This window comes from Phyllostomus hastatus, unplaced genomic scaffold, assembly GCF_019186645.2.
Source record: "Phyllostomus hastatus isolate PE091 unplaced genomic scaffold, TTU_PhHast_1.1 phas_scaffold_21, whole genome shotgun sequence".
NCBI classification, from domain to species: Eukaryota; Metazoa; Chordata; class Mammalia; order Chiroptera; family Phyllostomidae; genus Phyllostomus; species Phyllostomus hastatus.
In genome coordinates this window covers 8320012-8332927 of record NW_025334017.1, presented here as the reverse complement: position 1 = coordinate 8332927, position 12916 = coordinate 8320012, and the positions used below count along the sequence as shown (strand labels likewise).

The 12916-nt window shown below is 39.3% G+C and overlaps 1 protein-coding gene across 1 annotated transcript in view; it reads left to right on the top strand.

Moving 5' to 3' along the window:
* The window catches only part of TTPA (alpha tocopherol transfer protein), a 29272-nt gene extending 25197 nt beyond the window's left edge, over positions 1–4075 (top strand). Inside the window, exon 6 of the mRNA XM_045861526.1 lies at positions 3818–4075. The gene's annotated coding sequence lies outside the window, so the exon portion shown is untranslated. The remainder of the gene's footprint in view (positions 1–3817) is intronic.
* Positions 4076–12916: the final 8841 nt, after the last annotated feature.

The following is a 12916-nucleotide window of genomic DNA, read 5'->3' as shown; positions in this document are numbered from 1 at the left end:
GAGTGCTAATCCTCCTGGTGGAGAAATGTTGAAATCCCCTGGAGTGTGTAAAGCTGCAGCTTCCTGGCTAAGCAAACAGGCTTATGCTCACCAGTTTATTAAGATCAATGTTTAATTCTCTTTGCTCTCTTTCTTATTAACAATTAGCTAACTACCTATGGTAGCATAGAGTCCTATATTTTTGGAGAGAAGATGTGGGTACAGGAGTTTGGGCCTCTTGCCTAGAAAGATCCACGTGGAACAAAATACGGGAGGCCCTGAATGCGAGCTGAAGGATGCTCAAATACATGGATTACTTGTTTTGTGCCAGACACTATATTAAATTCAATACATTGTTATGCAATCTTTGTGGAAATAAAGGAGGTAGCATTATGTCTATTTTTACATAAGAGGACTGAACTCAAGAAATGTTCATTCTTTGCTCAGAATCCCAGAGCTAGTAAAAGCCAGGGTCAGACTGAACCCGACAGGCCAGGCTGTGAAGTCCATCCGCTCCACAACACCAACACCATCTTGCTCCCAATATGCCCAATTCCACAGACCATGGGGTGTGATGGCCATCAGATTCTATCAGCCCTACATGGAAATGCCTGATCCTGACCCATTGCTAAGGCTAATTATCTCTCATCTAACCTGCTGCTGTAGCCTCTTCAACACACTACCAGTTTCTCATTGTTCTCATTGTTCCTGCCTGTTCATACCTCTTTCACTGCTGCATAATCATCTATCTCAAGATTTTATTCCCAGAACTTGGAGAGAACAGATCTGTGTGCAGAATAAACTGCTAATAGTTACCGAGGCCTTTCACAACCAGGCCCGACCTGTTTTTCCATCCTCACATCGAGAACTCCTAACCCCACCCATACTCTAGGCACACCAACACTTCACCACTTAGAACAATATTGCCTCTTTCACACAAGAAACCTCAGAATCAGTAGCAGGGAGGGGTGAGGGGCAAGAGATGAGAGGTGTGTGAATTTTGTACTTTGAACCTTTGCTCTTACAGTTTTCTCTGCTCCAGGCCCTTTGCTGCTTTATTTGTTTATCTTCAAAGTCTCATTACTATGTCACTTCTGTAAAACAGTATCTGAGAATTATTTACTCCCACTCATGTGGTCCTCTCTGTGAAGGTCAGCCTTTATGACACTGAATTGAGTGCTATTTACCCGCCAGCCTGTTCTCCCTGCTGAAATGTGCTCTCAAATGCAGACACGATCTTTTTCATCTTTGTATAATCAGTACCCAGCCAGCATCAAGCACAGGCTCCGTACTCACAACATGCAGACCTGCATGAGGGATGTGTCTTATAGCAAGGCTGAGCAACAGCCATGGGGCCTGTGCTAAACGGGATTTTGTTACAGGAAGTTGGGCTGACCTCAGCCACCTCCTTACAAGCCTTTGGAGTTGACCTCCGTTTGTTTTCTCACTCATCCTAAATGTGAACTGTTTTACAGTGAACATATTGGCTTCGTTTTGTCTCAAACTTCATTTCTCTGTTTTAAGAATCTTAACTAACTGAATTTCATTTTTTGGTTAGCTTTCAATGTCATTTATTTTTTGCCCTTATCATTTCCTTCTCGCCTATTCCTCACATCACCTACATTCTAGACCTCCCAAAACCTTTGGGTGGCTTTTGTGGAAGTGATTACTCAATCTTAAAATCTTTCTCCAAATTGTTGCTTTTAAAATTTTAAAAATTATTATTATTATTATTATTATTATTAATCCTCACCTGAGGACATTTTTTCATTGCTTTCAGGCAGCGAGGAAGGGAGAGAGAGAAACACTGATGCAAGAGAGAAGCATCAGTTGGTTGCCTCCCAAATGTGCCTGTACCGGGGGATCGTATGCACCCGGACAGGGGATCAAACCCACAGCCCAGGTTCTGTCCTGACTGGGAATCAAACCACAACCCTTTGGTTACAGGATGGTGCTCCAACCAGCTGAGCCACACTGGCTGGGGCTAAATGATTTTTTAAATTTATTTTTCAATTACAGTTGACATATAATATTATATATTAGTTTCAGGTATACACCATAGTACTTAGACATTATATAACTTACAAAGTGATCGATCACATCAGGTAAGTCTAGTACCCATCTGTCACCATAGAGTTATTACAATGTTACAAAATTGTTGCTTTTGTTAACCCTTTCCATTCCGCTCAACTGTTCTAAATTTTTCCTCCCATCCTTAAAACCTGCACAGTTCACTTTATTTCCCATACAGTGTTAGGGAGTTCTTCCTATATTTTATATTGATTAAATAATTATTCAAATTCAATCTGGAGCACTTTTAGAAAAAATCATGTTTATTTCTCTGGCAATTTCGCAGGATTTTTTGTAGGTTCCAGGTTCTGTATATACTGATGACAATTTGTATAATTATTCATCATTTTCCTAGAGAAAATGGAATTGTTAGTTATATTAAATAACTCTACCACAGGGTCCTACCATCTGCAGGCACTAAAGTTTTACATACAGAAAAGTCTTAATCAGGACACCTTCCCTTACCACCATACCCTTTTCTCAGCTTCTATATGGTAGAAAGGATAACTCTCTGGTGAAGAATTATTCACTCTTCTTAGTTGCCTCAAATGACAACTATGTTTTTCACTTGTCAAAGCTGAGCCTACTAGCATACTCCTAGCACACGTTGGACAGACTCAGGTTACCTAACCGTCTCATCAGTTCTTACTGGACATGTCGTCCAACCAGCTTCTTAAACAATTTAAATTCTTCTCTGACCTCTTTAATGACTATCATTTGTCCTGATGATCCACTAGTAACTGTCCTCTGAACTCCTGGAGACCTACACCAAAATGTTACTGCATTCTGGTTCTAACAGTGCCATTAAAGGAAAGCTGAGAGCTTGGTGGGGGATTTTAAGGACTTCATTGCTACATCTGATCACATCTAAGCCACCTTTTTGCCTCTAGCACCTGAAGTATGGGCTACTCAAGAATGAGTTGAAATTCTCACATCTCCCAGGAGATGACCGTTACTGTAAACCAGCAATTTTCGAACACTGTGCTGCAAAAATTTTTAAAACATGCAACACCTGACTATTTAGTTGGGGGCCCTGACCTCTTTTCCCTCAGTTTGTCAAGTAAAAAATGACAATAGCCAATACAACAATAACCATTTGTTATAAATGAATCAAAATTATATCTATGTTTTTGGTCAAATCAGCAAAAAAATGCATTTTTTGGTGTGCTACAGAACTTTAGGAATTGTTTATGTGTGCCATTGAAACCAAAACAGTGGGTTTGGCCACCTGTGCCAGTGCAAGTCAAACTCATGAGGCAGGTACTGGTGCAAAAGGAAAGAGGTTTATTCAGGTGCCTACGTGGGAGAATGGTGCATTCCCCTCTCAAAGACCATCAACCCTCTGGCTCAGGTCTATGGTTCTTACAGGGATAAGAAGGAGAGGGCTTTTTTTCCTATCTAATCAACTTGATAGCTCCTGGGTTGTGCATAGGCCTTGCCCATTCATTTCCAGCCTTTGGCTCATTTAGTGTAAGAACTTCCCCATCACCATCCTGTCCAATGGGGGAGACTCTCGAGTGCTCTATGGAATCTGGGTCAGTGGGCAGAGGGGCTGCATGGCCAGTGTTCAGGAAACCTGGAGATACTGCAGCCCTCAGCCCACTTCCCAATGCAGGACATATGCCCACACATTTCACGAAGCTGGGTGGAGTCTGGGGGGTACCTTTAGATCCTGGCCCCCTCGCTGACTGTTTATGGTAACACCCCGAGGTGAAAGTTGAAAACTGCTGCTGTAAACGATGTAATCAAGAAGAACTTTCTTCCCCAGGAACTTGAAAAGACTCAACACGAAGTGTTCCTCAACTGACTGACAATCTTATCTCGGAGCCCAGAGTGGGGACATGTGCTGTGTTTGGAAGCAGCTTCTGGATCCTTGTTCCCCCAGATTTCTCTGACCTCTACATACAGAGAAGAACACCAAGATGCTAACAAAAAATTTACCCTGTTGCTGCTGTAGTCCTAACCCCATTGTGGAAGGACGTTTTCCATATGAATTTCCTGGACTCCTCTGGACTGGTTGCTGTATGGCCTCAAGTCTAGGTTTTATTCCAAATTATGGCCTCTAATAATCCTTCTGTGGCTTGTTCTGGAATGTATCCCCCTGATTAAATGCCTCGTCTCCAGAACTCTTCTCAAATTCCAGACCACCTTCAGAGTACAGCAGGTGGTTCAGCTATTTCTCCAAGAACAGCATCAACAAGAAATGCTGACTTTGTGGACTCTGTTGAGGGGCCTTCATCAAAATTCCACAGAAGTTACTCTAATCTCAAAGATTGTTCTAAGACAAACTATGTTTGTTTGAAAAGACCAACACCAAACTTTCTCTTTTGCTCACATTTGCTGGGAAAGCCAGGCACAGACCCTCCAATTTCCTACTCTTTATCTCATCATTGATGAGGTAAGATTAAAACTGTTTGTCATGATTGATTAGCTAAGGTTAGAAATTTTTGCCTTTATGAAACTTGCTAACTACAGAGCAAAACATTTCCTGTTCAGATGTCTGATTGAGACATCTCCTGCTTGCAAAACAACCCCTACTCTAAGTCCCTAATGTGCTGCATGCTCATTCCTCCCCACAAGTCTAAGGCAAAACTACCCTATTGAGAAACTCTGATACTCAGATCTGGGGTACTTTCCATATTGCAACAGCCGGAATAACATCAACCTCTTGTCCAGTTTTCGTCTTTGATAGAAGCCACCTCAATATTCTCTGACAATTAGGCAGGCGGTATGTCTGGAATAACAAGATGATTTCTAGAAAAGGTTGTGAGCTACCATTTAACCTCAGCTTTTTTTGGCCTTTTGCTACAGGAATGTTTTATATAGATACAAATAGGTTTGTAACTGGGCCACCTTTAGCTGACTCTGCCCTAACTCTGTTACTGTGTTGAGATAAATTTACCATGTGGAACACACATACAATATACATGTATGTATATACATATACATATATACACAATAAAATATTAATAAATAGTGCAGACTTCTAGTATAGCTTTCATATAGAAATGGAAGGAAGGATAAATTGCAAACCACCCAGCAAAACCTCAGTGCAACTTTTAACAGTCTTTGTCTTTTGCCAAGTTCATTCTACCTTCCCCTCCTTTCTTCTCGTTCCCTCTTCCCTCATTATATCCCAATTCAGGATTCCTTTGGGGTGTCTCTAAATGGCAGGAGGAATATCTCCAAGGCAGGAAGATAACCACCCCACTGCCTTGGCAAAACAAAAGATCTCTCCTGGAACCCACCCTCCTTAAAAATTATGAAAATAGGGTGGGATGGATTGCTAACTCTACATTATTTTTGGTTTTAATTCTGCCCTTATGCTTTATTAAAAGGTGGGGGTAGTTTAGCTTGTATTAATCCTTATTTTTATTTATTTTAATTTGTATTAAACATTATACAACTTCAAATTAAAATTTTGTTTTTCATTTTTCAATTACTGTCATTTTTTTTTGTTCTTTTACATATATTCCCTCTGGATTCTGGGCAAGCCACATTAGTTTTCTACCATCTAGGGAATGACATAATAAGCACTTTCAAAGAAATGCCTCTTCCTGACTTCTGTGAGGGAGTACTTGCCTTCAGGCATTCCAGTACAGTGCCAGAGTAGAGGCTCCAGTCAAATTCCAGCCACTTCCTCTGCTCTCAGTTTACTAAGCACTAGGATGGTTTGCTTCACCTTCCCAGCAGGGTCAGGAGAGAAAACCCTGGAGGTTTACTTCTATCAGCTTCCCTCCACCCTCCTGCGAACCAAGGATAACTAGCTAGAGCAAGGTTTAGCTAAGGATTGCTGAAATTATTCCTCTGGTTTGTGGTTTTCCAAAGCCTTTGGGTCCCCTTTTTAGCGAATAGAGCCCTGCCTGGGAAGATACAAGAGATGGGCCTTTACTTTTGTGATTAATAAGCCACTGTCTGTCCCCGGACATAAATGTCCTGTTTCACTAAACTTACTGGTTTCACTAAATGGAGACAAATGTCTAACAAGTGACTTGATTGAACTTCTGGGTGTTTGTCACATTTGTTCAGTTATCCTACCTTTATTCAATTATCTCCTCCTCTTCCTCTGGTGGCCTGCCAAGTTCCATGTGAGATCTAAGTGGATTGCCTCTCCCTTTGAAAAGATGAGTCATTTGAAATCTCCTCCAACCCTCATTCCAGCTAGAGTGAGACCAGAGCAGTTGCAATGATGGTGCTTTTTGCTACTTCCCATTCCTATCCAAGGACTAATGCTCAAGTATTCCTTGCCATACCACCACTACTGTTCTGGATGTCAAGGCTTATGACGAAAGTGGGTAGAAAAGGGGAAGTAAATGTCTAAACAGGGCAGTTGAGGATGCTAGGCAAATCCTAGGGTGCAGCTGGACACCCTTTTGCTAGTTAAGCCACGAGTGATCTGCAAGCAGTTGATGACCAGACACCTATATGTTATACCATTTAAGAGAATGGCACCCAGGACCCTGCTTGTGCGACAGCTGGCGATGCTTCCAACAACAGCAACTGGCCTGCAAGCGTGTGGAGTCAAATATTGTTGCTGGTGGGTTTCTTTCAGGCAATGAAGAATATAAAAGTGGCCAGTTTTGAAATCCCTGGCCTGACCCTTAAGTAAAACATTGGCTTGAGAAACTCAGATATAAAAATTATTTAGGCCAATAATTGATGTAAAATTAGAATTGGAATGTCCAGCTAACTAATAGGTCTATACACAGAGGGGAATAAAGGGGTGGCTTTTTTTGAAGGTGGGAAAAATATATCTTAGCCCAGTCAGAGGGGATCATACTATTATATTATAAATTATTTATAGAAAACAAGTTATTAGTAACAAACATGATCATTTTAAGTGATCTTTAAATAGATCACCTTTAAATACCAGCACAGTGGGAAGGACAAGGTATCAGTTTTGTTTTGTTAGCTCTAGTGGTCTGTTTGTTTCTCTGGATTCCAGTGGTGACTTGTCTTTTGCTTTCTCCCTGATTTTTTAAAAAAGTTCAATTTGTTTTACACTAGGTGCATGCTTTTGATTTTTGTTTTGCAGAATACTTCATTAAGGTTACTAAAGCTTTTGTTTAGTTATTTTTTGTTAGCTAATTGACAGTGTTTAATTTTAGAAAGAAGCTAGTGAAATGGGGTCCTCTTATGGTTAATGTCTTGCAGTTAAAATTGTTATACAAAATAAGAAGACATTATCCTTAAGGCACATTAGAATTCAAATATCTTATAGATTCCAATTATTTGCTGAAAAATTTTCATCCGTTTTGCCAATCTTTGTTTTCTATTTTCCTTAAATAATCATATTTTACTGAAAATAAAATCCTTGTCTTCTAGCTGCACTATCAGAATCATCTATGGCTCTTCCATTTTATTTTTCTTTTTAAATTACTGTTACATATTTTTAGTATTTTATTGTATGTTGGACATTATATTTAACTTGGAGGTTCTGGGTAATATCTTTCATCAGAGATAATTTTCCCTGTCTTTTGTCATAGAGAGTGAAAGTCTAGTCAATTCACTCAGGTCTTAAGCTGGGATGCAGATTTATTACGAGTCAGTTTACCTCTGGTTCATACGGGCTTTTGATTGATATCCTGGACATTCTCTTTTTTTTTTCTCAGAGCCTTGCATTTTGTTCCTTATGTAGTTATTAAACTTAGTTCTTAACCTCTGCAGGTTCAAAATCTGGCAAAGGTTTCGAAGAGGAGGACAACTGCCATGTTTGTTGCAGGTTCTCTCCCTCTACCGGAACTTGAATTCCAAAGCTCCGCAAGACAACTGAACGTTTCATTCTGCCTTTCCCAGTCAGCTTCCCAGAGCTCAGACCATGTGCCTTGGGACCATGACACCATGTACTTTCTATTTCTCAATTTCTTTCACCACTCTTACATATTACAACACAAAAAGCTTCACTGATTTCTCTTTTCTACAGTAGTATCTCTCTTTGAGCTAAGATATATCTCTACATCTATTTATCTGTCTAATGTCTATGTGTACAGGTGTAGATATTTATACCTTCTTCATGTTCTTTCTTTTTTCTTAACTTTTTCTATCTGGTTGTTCAGTTTTTCAACCTAGCCTTCAACTCTCACCTGTTACCTATACACAGTCAATGATCAGTGATCTTTTATTTTTCCCTTACTCTCTCCATGTTTCTCTCTTTTTTAAATGTGTATTCTTTCTCCTTAGCATAGCATATGATGTTTATATTTATTCTTTGACCCATGCCCCTACCCTTATTTTAGTCTTAGCTCTACCATTAAATATGTTAAATGCTCGTCATCAGCTATTTCAATAAAATTTCCCAGTCATTGCTTGTTTAGATGAAGTTAATTTTCTAGTTGGTTTTACAGGAAGGGCACATGAGAACAGTATTCCCTCAGGCACACCATGTTCAAAAAACTGTGTTTCTACAGCCCTCATGCTTGAAGTATAGCTCAGCTGCATATAGAATACTTGACTAAGAATTTACTTGAATTTTTCTTGAAATGATGTTCCATTGTTGTCTTAATTTTATGCTGCTCTTGAAGTATTCTTACCTTATTAAGTAAATCAATTATTTGCTCCTGATGGCCTTAATTACTTTTTATTTTTCCTTAATGTCCAATAATTTTACTAAGTCAATAACTTCAGGTCAATGTTTACCATTTTCTCTTACTTACATAAAGTTCTGGAACTATAGTTGTAAATGCTGGTCCTGTTTTATTACTTTCGTTTCTTCTTCCAGAACTCTAATAAGATGTATGTTGAATCTTTTTTGCCTATTTTCTACTTTCTTTATGTAATTTTTTACTTCTTTATATAATTTTAATTTCCTTGATTGTTTATTTCCCTTATTCAGTGATTTTTATCAATATTCCCCTTGAATATTTTTTGTCTTGGACAGACAGTGGTAATCTAGCCTTCATTTCTGAGATTGTTTTGTCTTTTCCTTCAAATTGTTTTCTGATTTTATCACCATCTGTGACATTCCTTCCTCTTGTTGTTCTTAGGTTTTGAAGTTCTGATCTGTATTTGGTAGGTATATGCATACACACATATTTATCCTATGCTTGTTTGAGGATATTTAATTTTAATTTGGAACTTTTAATTTTTTTTTGAGGGAACATTTCCATTAGGTAAAAGTTTTTAATTCACCTTGTCTGTTTTCTTCTTGAAATAGTTTTGTATTGTATTGATTTGATTTTTTTCAAAATAGGCCTTTTGTGGACCCCTTCTTCATTGAAAAATGTGTTTTATTCTGTCAGTATGGTGAAGTGCAAAGTCTTGGGATGTTTTTGTAGTGTTAGTGGTATATACAAGCATGAGGAGGGGTGGCTGGCATGACTTTTGTCTCTTACAGGATCTTTAATTTTTCCCTTGTACCCTTCTTTCCTTTCAGCGCCATATCTTTAATAGACACTACTCCCTTGTCAATGAAGTTGATTCTTCCTTAGAAGGAATACTTATCTGAAGCTGCCAATTCTGGTCCCATTTTCAAGCCTCTTTCCTATCATTAGTACTATAACCTACCTAGGTCCAAACTATGTTCAGTATTTTAGCGTTTAATGTTTGACTTTTTTCTTTCAGGGTTTGATTTTTGCCTGTACTTTGTCTATATGTTCCCCTCTCCTTTTCTCTTTATCAAAGATTCTCTGAAGACTTGCCTCTCCAACTCTCAGCATTTAGGCTTCCAGCAGTGGAGGAATCTTTGTTGCAATGTGATACTTATCAATTTTCTAGTTATTTGATATTTGTGGTGTCCTCTATTTCCTATTATTGCTAAGGCATGGATCATGTGCAATTTCATTTGTACTCCTTTTACATCTAGTGGTTTTTTGAAGATGTGTGGAGGGATTCTAGTTTAAGCAGTTGACATTATCCTCTCTCCAAGCATAACTTACCTCTGTATCTCTTATTAATAGAACTGTATCTCTGTTGATAAGCAGTTCCAATTATTTCATTTCCAGGTTTTCTTTTTTTTTAAAGATTTTTTATTTATTATTTATTTTTAGAGAGGGAAGGGAGGGAGATAGAGAAGGAGAGAGAGAGAGAGAGAAACATCAATGTGCGGTTGCTGGGGGTCATGGCCTGCAACCCAGGCATGTACCCTGACTGGGAATTGAACCTGTGACACTTTGGTTCGCAGTCCGTGCTCAATCCACTGAGCTACACCAGCCAGGGCTCAGGTTTTCTAATAGTCTATTAATTGTACAGCTTATTTATTCATTCTCTTATTGATGGTCATTTACATTGCATTTAGTATTTCACTATTACAAAAAATTCTGCAAAGAATATTCCTGCATAAATTTGTTCACACATGCAAGCATTTCTCTAGGGTGATACCTATATATACCAAAAGGTGCTGAGTTACAGAACATGTGCACTTTTAACAAAAGTTGCCCAATTGCTATAAAAATAGTTGTATAATTTACAATTCTACCACCAATGTCAAAACAGTTTTCATTTTTCTACACCCTTGTTATAATCAAGTTTTACACTTTTGTCAATCTGATGGACCTGACTTATCCATCAGATTGTAAAGTATAAACCAAGGCTTATACTTTTGCCAATCTAATGGATATTATCTTATCTTAATGTGCATTTTCCTGATGACTAGGTGGTTTGTTTTGTCTTTTCATATTCTATTCCCATTTTCATATTGGGTTGTTGTGTCTTCTTAGTTCTTTGCATATTCTAGAAAAGAACATTTGAAAAATTATTGTTGTTCAGTTACAGTTGCCCTGCCATTTTCCCCATTGCTCACTGCAACCCAGTCCCCCCAATTCCCGCAGTCAGTCCTCCCATTGTCCTTGCCCAGGAGTCCTCTATCCACATTCCTTTGTTTGCCCCTCCCTCTTCTTTTCTCCATTATCCTCCCCTCTAGTCACTGTCAGTTTGTTCTTTATTTCAATGTCTCTGGTTCTATTTTGCTCATTTGTTTTGTTGATCAGGTTCCACTCATAGGTGATATCGTATGGTATTTATTTTTCACAACTTGGCTTATACCATTTAGCATAATGCTCTGCAGTTCCATCCATGCTGTCACGAAGGATAGGGATTCCTTCTTTCTTTCTGCGTAGTATTCCATTGTGTAAATGTACCACAGTTTTTAAATCATTTATTGATGGGCAGTTAGGTTGCTTCCAGCACTTGGCTATTGTAAATAATGCTGCTATGAACATTGGGGTGCATAGGTTCTTCTGAACTGGCATTTCAGGATTCTTAGGGTATAGTCCCAGCAGTGGGATTGCTGTATTGTGGGACAGTTCCATTTTTAGTTTTTTGAGGAAATTTCATGCTGTTTCCCACAGTGGCTGCGCCAGTTTGCATTCCCAACAACAGTGTACTAGAGTTCCTTTTAGAAATGAACACTTTTGAAATTCTATATTTTGTAAACATATTTTCCAAGTTTGTGCCTTACTTTTAATTTGCTTAAAGTTACATATGTTTTAAAATTATATCATTAAAGTTATCACTTTTCCACTAACATTTGTATTTTTAATCCTTTGACTACCAAAGTCATGAATATATACTTCTGTATTTTCTTATCAAAGTATATTATTTTGCCTTTCACACTCACCTGAAGTTTATTTTTGTGTATAATACCAGGTAATAATTTAATTTTTCCTATGTGGATTTGACCTCCATAATCTCAAATTCCTATTTACAAAGGCTCCGTGTCCAATTACATTCAAAACCAGCTGATTAGGTAAGGCCTTTCACAATATCTTTCATCACACATTCTTTGGCCTTGTCTCTAACCACAGCCTTCTGCAGCAGCATTATTTTCTTGTCAAACCAGACTACTTACTACATTCACTCTTCTTGAAGCATGCCAAAACTATGCTCTTATTCTTTTTATAAGTCATGTTCTCTATCTTTTTTCCTTACTGAACTGTAAACTTCTTGTGAAAAAGACATTGTCTAATTCATTTTTGCATCTTCAGTACTTCACAGTGATTGAGTAGATTTTCAAATCCACTTCTTCAATTTTATTCTGAATTTATTTTGGGCCTTATTGGTGGAAACTTCCACCTAATACTATCCATATCTATACATTTAGGTTTTCACACACTGAGAGAAAAAGTTTCCTACTCCCCATGAAAAGAGTGATTGCAAATCTCTTAAAAGTTTAAACGGAACCCTCAAAATACTTTTAATGAACTGGAACCAAAGCCGTCATGTCTGCCTCCCATTTATAGGACAAAGTCTGTGGTTGGTGCTAACAGTGACGTCAGTAAGCATCTTTTGAGGGCTTGGCCTGGACTGGCCACTTTGCAGGGGATACCAGGAATGGGTCCCTCCTTGACCCAGTTCTGACGTGAGGCCATGCTCCTTGGAACACGTGGAGGGCCATCTACTTTCCAGTCGACAGAGCTTCTTTCCTCCAGATGCCTGGACCCTGAAAAGAAATAGCAGGATGTGGAAATCACTTCGGAAGTCACTGCCTATCTTCCCTTACATCGAACTCTGGAGTGTCCGTGCAGCAGTCAGCGTTGCTAACGACAAAGCTCTGGCCTTTTGGGCAGGAGCTGCAGTTGGCGCAAAGGTCTCAGACACTTTGTAGAATCTCTCTCCAGCCTCCCCTGATGCCCACTTACCAGTCAGGGTCCGGCCAGGACCAAGGGTCCTTTTAGAAGGCTTGGCCTGGGCGACCGACCCAGCTTAGTTGTGGGTGACCTCATCACATCGATTCACTGTTGAATGGGAAGATCTGAGGACGCAGAGCCCACCCCGCGCCCAGCCAGCAGTTTTCTGGGCGTCGCAAGGTTTGCGGAGCTAGTGTGGGTGGAATAGTTCCTGTCGGCGCAGCAGGCGTGGCGACCGCGCCCCCAGAGCCGCTAGCCCTGGAGCCGCGCCCCCACATCACAGCTGCGGTGCACGCGCTCCAGGA